Here is an 8411-nt window from a genome sequence, read left to right on the forward strand (position 1 = left end):
GAGAAAGCTATTCAAGCAAACCTCAAGGGGATCCTTCCCTTTTGCAAAGTCTCTAGGGCTTAATCTTTGAATCCTCAGCATCCTGGATGTTCAGACAGAGTGGGAGGGCAGCAGCCTCAGATTTCCTTGCTGTTCCACGTCTGCAGAACCTTCCTTACTTCCCCCCACCCCCAGGGAGGAAACAGCACAACCCAGTTATGAATAGGCCCTTTCTGAGGTCTGGCAGCCCAGAGAGAGAGAATGCCTTTTTGTTGGCAGCAGCAGTCAGCATAAAACGCCAGTGCTGGGTCTCAAAGCTAGACTTGTGAGTGCAGAGGGGAGAAGTCAAGGCCTCAGGGAAGTGCTCTTGGCCTTCTGCGCAAGTCTAGCTACTGCATTCTCTTCCATAATATCCAAAAAGCTCAACCCCAACCCTAGTCCTGCAAGGGTCAGGGTGGGGTCATAAGGCTCAGATGAGTTCGTTTTCCCTGTGGGCCATCCTTCCTGAGCCTGAGTGCTGAATGGACCAAAGAAATTGGACCATTCACCAAGCAGCTGACAAGGTTGCTGGACCCACGGGTCCAGCTCCATCTTAAGTCACAGGGGATTTGTGAAGTTTGGGGCAAAAGAACAAGCAGGAAGCTTCAGCTGGCTCAGGGGTGTTGTTAGAATCACCTGAAGACTGCGGCAGGAGCTGGATTCTCTAAGGAGCACGGTAAATGGATTAGCCGAAGCCAATCAAGTGATTTAGGAAACTGGGAGGTAGGGAGTGACTATGCCTGTGGGTGGGTACCAGAATCAAAACAGACTTTAGAATCAAGTAATGGTATAACTTTAACCCAGAAAAAAAGGTTGCAAAACCAACCCCTCTGAAGGAAATGGACTTGAAGTTCCTCGTTTTCACTGTGGCCATAAACAGGGCTCAGTGTGTTCATCTGGAGCTCAAAAAGAATTGTCCTGGACATAGGCAGCCCCAGCAGCAAGAGTTCAGCGCTTCTCACCATCATGCGAGTTCTGTTCTTTCCCTGGGCTTCCTGTGTCTAGCTATCTCTCCTTTAAGGACTGTGAAAACTTCATGCGAATCATATTAGGAATGAAAGACACAAGATTTAATCTGCCATTCTGGGGATAAGGACTCAAACCCGTCACACAGCTTCACACTATTATGGAAAAAACAAGGACTTTGATGTCAGAAAGTTCTAGTTAAATCCCTGCACTGTGTGACTTAGGCATGTTACTTAAACTTTCTGAGCCCCACACTTCACCTCCATTGTCCTAAATACAGGGGAGCTAGGCCTCGCTGTATTCATCATCCTAAACTATTGTCTAAAGAATAGAAAGGGAGACAAGGGAGAGTAGCTTTGACCAAATGCGCAGGACTTTCTGCCAGAGATAGATCAGTCACTTTCCATTTCCTAAAACTGGGCTTTCACCACTCGTACTGGGAAACATCCGCAATACATACATTCAGGCCCTGCATCTGGTTCCCTCTGGCCATGTGATGGAACCACCATCAGAGCTTTCCAGGAAACAAGGCTGGTCATCAGGTTGCAGAAAACAAGCAGATAAATAATTGATCAACTCAAATCTCTGCCTCCAAAGATCACTGATAAAAATGAGCCAGCTATCCTCCTATTTCAAGAAAGCTTGGGTTTCTGGCTAAGAAATTGGAAGATGCAACTAAAGAAGCTTTACCCATCTCTGACTGTACCTATAGATCATGTGGGCTGGGCACAGTGGCTCATGCCTGGAATCCTAGTACATTGGGAGGCCGAGGCAGTAGGATCGCTTGAGGCCAAGCGTTCAAGACCAACTGGGGCAACATAGTGAGACTCTATCTCTACAAAAATTAAACAAATTAGCTGGCCATGGTCATGTGCACCTGTAGGTCCAGCTACTTGGGAGTCTGAGACAGGAGGATCGGTTGAGCCCAGGAGTTTGAGGTTACAGGGAGTTATGATCAGGCCACTGCACTTCAACCTGGGCGACTGAGAGAGACCTTATCTCTAAAAAAAAAAAAAAAAATTAAAGATGAGGTGCAGCTACCTAGTCCTTCTTCCAAGTTGTTCTCAATAATAGAAAGGGTCTCCTCTCTTTATCCACTAGCTCAGATACAGGCCACATCCCGTATCATTGATTCCAGAGCCTTCACAATGGTTAATGTTCTCTACTCATAATACCTTTGTTCCTCTGAATCAGTATAGCTTTTTCTACTACCTTCACTTTTCCTATAAAAACTATCATTAATTCTATCTAGTTCTAACCAAATAATTCCAGAAAATATCTCAGAAACTTTCATATTAAGTGCATAGTGCAGCATCTTTCTGGTTTGAGTATTCTAATTTTTTTTCTTTTTAAGTCTTAGGAGTTTACGAATGTTTTTGGTTTTCAGTGAAGTTTGTTTCACTTTTGCCCTTTGTCACCAACAGCAATATCTGAATTTTGTTTCAGTTTTGCCTTTATTTATCATTAGCAGGAATAACATCTGTTGTTTCTTTGTTTTGTTTTTTTAAAGCCAAATTCAGCAGTGGTACATCTGTTGTTTCTCATAAGCAGCAGCATGGTGTCAGGTGGGATAGGTCATGGCTATAATGCTAGTGCTTCGGGAGGCTGAGGCAAGAGGATCACTTGAGGCCAGGAGTTCAAGACCAGCCTGGGCAATATAGTGAGATCCTGACCATATAAAAAATTTTTTTAAAATTAGCTGAGCACCATGGCATGCACCTCTAGTCCCAGCTACTGAGGAGTGTGAGGTGGGAAGGATTGCTTGAGCCCAGGAGTTCGCGTTTACTGTGAGCTGTGATCACGCCACTGCACTCTAGCCTGGACAACAGCAAGACCCTTGTCTCAATTTCCCATTCATTCCCTCGTTCGTTTATTCACTAATTTATTCTATGCTTAGTTTGTACTCGTCACTAAGCTAGGTGCTGGGAACACACAGCTACTTAAAATACATTTTCTATTTATTTTTTACTTTTTGAGACAGAGTCTTACTCTGTTGCCTGGGCTAGAGTGCCATGGCGTCAACCTAGCTCACAGCAACCTCGAACTCCTGGGCTCAAGCGATCCTTCTGCCTCAGCCTCCCAAATAGCTGGGACTACAGGAATGCACCACCATGCCCGGCTAATTTTTTCTGTATATTTTTAGTTGTCCAGCTAATTTCTTTCTATTTTTAGTAGAGATGGGGTCTCGCTCTTGCTCAGGCTGGTCTCAAATTCCTGAGCTCAAACGATCCACCCACCTCAGCCTCCCGGAGTGCTAGGATTACAGGCGTGAGCCACCGTGCCTGGCCTACATTCTCTATTCTTAAAGAATTCATAATCTAGTAGTGTAGACAAATAGATAAGCATCTAATACACAGTGATATGTATATGCAGGGTATGAGGGGAATTTGGAGGTGAGATCTAACACAGACCAGAGCTGGAAATACGGGAAGTCAGAAAACACTCCAGGTGTCCTTGAGTTCTTAAAAACTGAGTGGGAGATAGTTCAGCAAAGACGGGCAGGAGCATATTCCGGACAGGGAGTCCCAGCAAGGGGTGAAAGCAAAGGCTCAAGTTCAATGCTATTGGCATAAAAGTTCAAAGAAAAAGGTATGACGATGGGAATTAGAGGGGAGCCAGGTCATGAAAAGTGCTGGATGTCATATTTAATAGCTTGGACTTGATCTTTCAAGTCAGTGGATACCAACAAGCCTGCTGCAGTACACTCATGTGTTATGAATTCTTTTCAAGTGTGCTGCCAAAGCTTTATCAGTATATAAGCTGTTTTTATTTTATATATAAGTGAATCAAGCTAGAATGAGCCAGCAAATAAGCAAAAGGCAAGAGGGATAGCATAAAATCAGGCCAGAGTTAAAGTAAGACTACATGTTTAGCAAAACATGTAAGATCCTTGCTTTGTGACTATGTAAAAACATGTAGTTGGGTTAAGATTTTATCTGTCATGGCTGGAGAAAAGTAGGGGATGGATTCTCCTCTTGGTTTGTTCAGTTTTCCCCAAGTACAGGTGCTGGTGAGGGAGCTTGTTCCTTCTTCATCACTCTCTCTTCCACTTGTCCTGGGCCGCTGAAGAGGTTCACATGGGGTAATCTGGGTACAGTCAAGCAAAAACTCAAGACCCAGGCTGCCTCCACTGCTGCGGTGTCACCTCAGGGAAACCAGCAAGCAGCTGACAAAGGCAAGGCCTCTAGGGGTGTGGGCAGAGAGGAACTTGGGGTGATGTAGGGGGAAGGGCAACTAGAAAACTAAAATACCTGTTTATTATCTCCAAACTTTTTCCCCTATAGGAGTAAACCATTTTAATCCAGCAGTATCACTGTGCTACAGCGATAAAGTGAATGACAGAAAAACCATAGGAACTTTCAGCGCCAAGGAACATACTGGCGTATCAATTAGCTATAATTACTGCTGGCCTGGTGACTGATGGTGTTAGTCATCAGGATAGGTCCTGATGGGCCAGTTGAGTAATTGACCCTTGTTCTAGTGTCTCATAGCTCTAGAGAGGACAGTACTCAGAGCAGGATGTTTTAACCTGGAGAGGTGAGGGTGATATATGAGTCCATGTTCGAGGTTCATGTCCTATATTCTGTCTACAGTGACATGGTAACATACTGAGACGAATGATATTCACCCAGTTCAGATGAGGTAGTCCACAACATACATGCAGACTAAACTATCTGTAAAACTGTTCCAGCCTTCTGTGTAAGAGTGGACTTCAAGGGAGGCAGTTGTGCTTTCTGAATATCTGATACGAATCCTCCTTTAACATTTTCATCTGCAACTGTGGTCCCCCCCACCCACCTACAAGTTGACAACTCCTGCCTACTTTCAAGTTACTGTTCTGCCATATATTTTGACTATACTTAGACCGTTATGTTCCCCTTAGATTTTAAATTCATTTACCCAAATAGCATCTTCCCGTCAATCTGAACTTATTATATTAAAATAGAAGCCAGCCTATCTTTGAACCCCTTCAGGTATACTACCAAAAATTTGTGCTCCATGAACACATTTTAATTTTACTTGTTTTCAGGAAGGAGGCAAGATGGCTCATGAACGTTGAATAATCTAATAATTCTTGTGCTCATGTAGAGGATAGAACTGAAGAAGAGTATACTGGCTGCAGAAAGACTGAATGAAGCTATTGCCTTGGTCCAGGTGGGAAGGCTGTCACTTCATTCCCAGGACTTTCAATTGAAAGTACTAGGGAGGTATCTATCATAAACTCGATATATCAAAATCTAGAGCCAAAAAGATACCCCAGGTTGAATAAGTAGTGGCAAGGACTCTGAAGTCAGGTAAAGCTGGGTTCAAATCCCAGCTCAACCATTTAAATTAAATTATATGACTGATCTCAGACAAGATACAAAACCCAGTCCCTGGGCCTCTCAGCCAACAGTAAAGTGGGGATGCACCTACACAAAGTACCTAGCGAGTTATTAACAGATGGCAAATATTATCCTGAGGTTTTTATATCTAGATGGCACAGAAATACAGAGACAGCAATATTTGTTTGAAGCACTCAAGTTGAAGCTGGGGGCAACAGTGGAAAGAGATGGGTGATTGTTAGTGTGAGAAATGGAGAAACAGTGGAAATTGGTACATTTTATGTGAATAAATTCTAAAGATTGAAATTAGAAATGAGGGTCAAAAGGTCAATCTATGGTTTAAGAGTTCTTTTTAACTGCCAGATACTACTAACCAATCTGCAACATTCATTTAACAATTTTTCCATTTATCTACTACTTAGGATTCCTTGTATCTACTCACCCCACCCTAAGAAGATAAATGATGAGAGTCAGCTTGGTACACTCAGTTCCACAGAAAAAAAACCAGGATGACCTATACTCAATTTCCTTGTGATAAGGCAGAAAAAAACCCATCCCTTTTTTTTTCCATTGGAATCCAAACTATGATAAAGAAGACAGACATCAGCAAATTTGAGCGAAATGTTTACATTTATATTGAAATATACACTAAAACAGAATGAGTTCTACTAGTCAATGGAACTTTGCCAAAGCAGAATCACAAACTTTCGTTGGGGAGGTCCAGTCAGCTAGCAGCAGTGATCCCCAAGCAGGAACACCGAGAAGAAGCCTGGGGGACCCCTCTCCAAAATGCCTCCTTTCAAGAGGCCCCAACTCACTTCTCCCACATGCACCCACACAGATTTAGGAGCTTGGACATGCTCCTCATTTTCATATAGTTTTAGTTTCTTCTTCACTGCAATAAATATAAAATTGGCAATGCTCATACACCACAGCACAGACAATATTTCAGGCTTTAGCATACAACTGTAAACAGTGACTAGGTTAAAAAAAAATAAAAACAGAAAGTTGGAATTTTTTTTTTTAAACAATGAGACAGAATTCTTCAGAGCAGGGCATGAGCTACTCAAGACTTGTGTCAGGTTAAGGTTTTTGACAAAATATTTCAGGTTTCGGCAGATGCCTTCAACAGTCCAAAGACCCAAGGTGGTAGCCAAAGGACTGCCTATGGCAATCTAGAGCATGTGGACAGCAAAACAACCTGCCCTAGGATCACCCTTGGCGGTACATTTTCAACCTGCCACATTCAAGATATGATCACAGACATCTTTATCACTGGCTGCCCTCTAATGTAGCAGGAATGCGTGGGCAAAGGAATCAAAGTTTGCTGTGAGAGGAACAGAATAGTATCTCTGCTAGCTGCCTGGAAAGTTGGCCCCTTAATCACAACGACAACTAGGACATTTCACTTGGACAGTGCATTAAATTTACAGATAAAAAAAAGTACAAAGACTAATCAGTAAGTTCAGTCACTGAAGCAAACTGGATGTCCATCAAAGAAAAACAGATTAACACTTTTTGCCTAAAGCAGTACAAAGAAATATGGCAAGAAATGAAAGTGAACTCAGTATCTGCACATTAGTAATGGGGCAGAATTTTATTTAAAAGGCTAGTGGTTCAAATAACTATTGCTTGAATAGCTCTGGTAGATACAAAATGTAGTAACATCTGAGGTTTCTACACATAAGCAAAGGAGCTGAAGGCCAGCTCACAAAGGGATATTTGATCCTCAGTTAAGAGAGAAGCTAAAAGCGCATGCTGCAGGAGTAACCTAATGGGTTTATGTGGACAATATTCCCATCCTGTGACAAAGGGAAAAAGACCTGGATAGGAAACTGTCTTTTCACACACAAAATTCTGGCTTAGTTCTCCTTCCTATATACAACTATACCTCAGCTAAGAAAAAACCTGTCTTGAAAAACTCAGGAACCTGGGCTACTAAAAATAAAAAGGAAATTTTAATATAGTAAACAAGTTTAGTAAACACCATGTGTATTTTCTGTTGTTAATAAAGACATGATACATTCAAAAAAGTACGTTTTTTTTAAAAAACGACAAAGAACAAAAATAAGAAAATTTCTACAAAGAGGCTTGACAAGAAAAAAAAAAAATCAGCCCAAGTTCTATCCCTCTCAATCAGAAGTGGGTCTCAGCACAGATCAGTAACCCCTCCTCCAACACACAGAAGCACTGCCATTTGCCTTGCAAACATAACACGAAACATATTACCTCAGTAATTGAACTTGAACATTAAGCAGAATCACTGCAGAGCACATTTTGATGGGTGTTACTTCAATACCCACCTGGTCCAGTTCAAAATATCTATTTATAGATTCAGTTTGTACACATTACATAGGTATACTGAACAATAAGCCATCTATTATCCCATTATTTTTCTAAATGGCAGTTCTTGTAGCTCAAGCAAACATTAAGATTATATAGAGTTCTCTTGAAAGGAATTCTCAGGTGAAGGTACATTAATGAGAAACCTTAAAAGTTACACAAACCTAGTTCTTTTGTTATTAAAATGATGGGATAAAGGTAGAATGTCTGTTCTGAAGAGCAGCTTCACTTGCTTCCCCATGGGAAAAGGCCAAATTTGGGGGGATTAATGTAATTTAAAAACTAAGCCAATAAAAAAAATAAAATATACACCTTAAGATATTATAAAACTTGAAATAATGTCAGACATTTTGGAAAGGGAAACACAGTTCTGATTTTTTTTTTTCCCCAAAAAAGGGAACTGTAACAGATTTTAAGGGAAAAACAAAACAAACCAGAACTCTGAATATGGATAACACTACACAGACTCTATAGCACAGAACACCACACAAGAATGAGTTCTACATCGGCAATAGAATGAGAATAACTGGCTGGGACTTATATTTCCAGCAACAGAGCTGCTAGGCCAAAAATGTGTTAAAAGCTTGTAATGTCAACGAGGACCAAAAAAAGGGGAGTGTAGGGGAGGATGAGGAGGAAAGGTTGCATGCATGGGTCTATTATAGACATGATATTCAGCAGCATAAAAATAATAACCCTCCAAGAAGTCCCCTGAATGGGGCAAAACCTGTTTTTTCATTGCTTAGCATGGGAAAGATT

The sequence above is a fragment of the Eulemur rufifrons genome, chromosome 6 (assembly GCF_041146395.1).
Source record: "Eulemur rufifrons isolate Redbay chromosome 6, OSU_ERuf_1, whole genome shotgun sequence".
Taxonomy (NCBI): Eukaryota; Metazoa; Chordata; class Mammalia; order Primates; family Lemuridae; genus Eulemur; species Eulemur rufifrons.